The sequence below is a fragment of the Bubalus bubalis genome, chromosome 4 (assembly GCF_019923935.1).
Source record: "Bubalus bubalis isolate 160015118507 breed Murrah chromosome 4, NDDB_SH_1, whole genome shotgun sequence".
Classification (NCBI taxonomy): domain Eukaryota; kingdom Metazoa; phylum Chordata; class Mammalia; order Artiodactyla; family Bovidae; genus Bubalus; species Bubalus bubalis.
This window is the reverse complement of record NC_059160.1, coordinates 16,537,628-16,541,173: the sequence shown is the minus strand read 5'-3', so window position 1 is coordinate 16,541,173 and position 3,546 is coordinate 16,537,628. Positions and strand designations below refer to the sequence as shown.

The 3,546-nt window shown below is 43.0% G+C and overlaps 1 pseudogene; it reads left to right on the top strand.

Annotated features, from left to right (window-relative positions):
- The first annotated feature begins 486 nt into the window (after nt 1–486).
- Nucleotides 487–758, top strand: LOC102395460 (annotated as a pseudogene).
- Nucleotides 759–3,546: the final 2,788 nt, after the last annotated feature.

Below are 3,546 nucleotides of genomic sequence, written 5' to 3'. Positions count from 1 at the left end.
AGTTGAAGATACAGAGCCACAAGCGCACAGAACTTAGTGTCAGAGAGGAGTCAGCCACACAGAGAGAACTCCAGAAGATCCCTACAAATATTCACCCACAGGCGAGGAAATTACTGAAGGATGGAGAAAAAAGCCTTGTGAGATGATTAGAGGTAATAGCAGCCTGGATGTGTGTGTGCTAAGTCGCTCAGTCAGGTCTGACTCTTGGTGATACTATGGACTATAGCCCACCAGGCTCCTCTATCCATGGGATTCTCCAGGCAAGAATGCTGGAGTGGGTTGTCACACCCTCCTCCAAGTGATCTTCCCCACCCAGGGATTGAACCCAGGTCTCTCACACTGCAGGAAGATTCTTTACTGTCTGAGCCACCAGGGAAGACCCAATAATACCCTACCAAAAACCACATGAAAAGATATTCAACAGCACTAATTATTAGAGCAATGAAACTCAAAACTACAATGAGGTATCACTTCACTTTGGTCAGAATGGCCACCACCAAAAAATCTCCAAACAATAGCTCTCCAGCCAATCACCCACATGCTGCCACCACAGACACAAGCTGTGTGCAGCCCATTAAGCTTGCCAGGGTCACCAAGGTACTGGGCAGGACTGGTTTGCAGTGACGGTCATGTTGGTGCATGTAGAATTCATGGACGGTGTGAGCAACTCCATCATTCGAGGTATGAAAGGCCCCGTGCATTAGGGCAACGTGCTCACCCTCCTGGAGTCGGAACAAGAGGCTCAGAGGCTGCGCTGAACTTGTGGCTCCGTTCTGGATGTCTGGTTGACCACTTAGCCCATGAGGATGATCTGCTGTTAATAAATCATTTATATTGTATGTTTAAAAAAGAATCCACAAACAATAAATGCTGAAGAAGGTGTGGGGAAAAGGGAACTCTCCTACACCGTTGGTGGCAGTGTAAAATGATACAGTCACTATGAAGAACAGAATGGAGGTTACTTTAAAAACTAAAATTAGAGCTAACATGCGTGCATGCTGAGTCACTTCAGTCCTATTCAACTCTTTGCGACCCTATGGACTATAGCCAGCCAGGTCCCTCTGTCCAGGGGATTCTGCAGGCAAGAATGCTGGAGCAGGGTGCCATGCCCTCCTCCAGGGGACCTTCCCCACCCAAGGATCGAATCCACATCTCTTACATCTCCTGCATTGGCAGGCAGGTTCTTTACCCCTAGAGCCACCTGGGAAGCCCAACCAAACTGGAAAACATCCAAATGTATGGGGCATTAGGTAGGGTGGGTCAGTTCAGTCACTCAGTCATGTCTGACTCTTTGTGACCCCATGGACTGCAGCACGCCAGGCTTCCCTGTCCATCACCAACTCCCAGAGCTTGCTCAAATTCATGTCCATCAAGTTGGTGATACAATCCAATCATCTCATCCTCTTTCATCCCCTTCTCCTCTTTTCTTCAATCTTTCCCAGCATGAGGGTCTTCTCTAATGAGTCAGCTCTTCACCTCAGGTGGCCAAAGTATTAGCATTTCAGCTTTAGTATCAGTCCTTCCAATGAATATTCAGGACTAATTTCCTTGAAGTCCAAGGGACTCTCAAGAGTCTTCTCCAACATCACAGTTCAAAAGCATCAATTCTTCAGTGCTCAGCTTTCTTTATAGTCCAACTCTCACATCTATACTTGACTACTGGGAAAACCATAGCTTTGACTAGATGGACCTTTATCAGCAAAGTAATGGCTCTGCTTTTTAATATGCTATCTAGGTTGGTCATAGCTTTTCTTCCAAGGAGCAAGCGTCTTTTAATTTCATGGCTGCAGTCACCATCTGTGGTGATTTTGGAGATCAAAAAAATAGTCTCTCACTGTTTCCATTGCTTACCCATCTATTTGCCATGAAGTGATGAGACTGGATGCCATGATCTTAGTTTTCTGAATGTTGAGCTTTAAGCCAACTTTTTCGCTCTCCTCTTTCACTTTCATCAAGAGGCTCTTTAGTTCTTCTTCACTTTCTGCCATAAGGGTGGTGTCATCTGCATATCTGAGCTTTTTGATATTTCTCCTGGTAATTTTGATACCAGCTTGTGCTTCATCCAGTCCAGCATTTCTCATGATGTTCTCTGCATATAAGTTAAATAAGCAGGGTGACAATATACAGCCTTGACCTACTCCTTTCCCAATTTGGAATCAGTCTGTTGTTCCATGTCCAATTCTAACTGTTGCTTCTTGACCTGCATACAGATTTCTCAGGAGACAGGTAAGGTGGTCTGGTATTCCCATATCTTTAAGAATTTTCCACAGTTTATTGTGATCCACACAGTCAAAGGCTTTGGCATAGTCAGTAAAGCAGATTTGGATGTTTTTATGGAACTCTTTTGCTTTCTTGATGATCCAACGGATGTTGGCATTTTAATCTCTGGTTCCTCTGCCTTTTCTAAATCCAGCTTGAACATCTGGACATTTTTGGTTCATGTACTGTTGAAGCCTGGCTTGGAGAATTTTGAGCATTACTTTGCTAGCGTGTGAGATGAGTGCAAGTGTGCAGTAGTTTGAACATTCTTTGGCATTGCCTTTCTTTGGGATTGGAATGAAACTGACCTTTTCCAGTCCTGTGGCCACTGCTGAGTTTTCCATATTTGCTGGCATATTGAGTGCAGCAGTTTCACAATGTCATCTTTTAGGATTTGGAAGAACTCAGCTGGAATTCCATTACCTCCACTAGTTTTGTTCATAGTAATGCTTCCTAAGGCCCACTTGACTTCGCATTCCAGGATGTCTGGCTCTAGGTGAGTTATCACACCATCATGGTTATCTGGGTCATGAAGATCTTTTTTGTATAGTTCTTCTGTGTATTCTTGCCACCTCTTCTTAATATCTTCTGCTTCTGTTAGGTTCATGCCATTTCTGTCCTTTATTGTGCCCATCTTTGCATGAAGTATTCCCTTGGTATCTCTAATTTTCTTGAAGAGATCTATAGTCTTTCCCATTCTATTTTTTCCTCTAGTAGAAGGGTCTTATCTCAGTAGCAGGGAACAATGGGCCATAGATTAAATGCTGCTCTGGTCCCAGCTAAAAAATGTTATCCAGGTTCGATGTAGGATACAGAATGCTTGGGGCTGGTGCACTGGGATGACCCAGAGGGATGGTATGGGGAGGGAGTTGGGAGGGAATTGGGAGGGGGTTCAGGATTGGGAACACGTGTACACCCGTGGCAGATTCATGTTGATGTATGGAAAAACCAATACAATATTGTAAAGTAATTAGCCTCCAATTAAAATAAATAAATTTAAATTTTTAAAAAATAGGATCAAAATGTTTCCAAGTAACTTAACTGAGTCTGAGAACAAAGCTCAAAAGTATTTATAGAATTACAAAAATATCCCACACTCAACAAGATAAAATTCACAGTCTGACAGCCAACCAAAGAATTTGAAATATTCAAAAAAGCATAGAAATATGGTCCATAACAGGGGGAATCCACCAAAACCAAGCCAGAACTGATATAGATGTAAGAATTAGCAGACTCGTTAAAATGATTGTTCTAATGATATGGTTATAACTGTCAAAAAGTTACAAA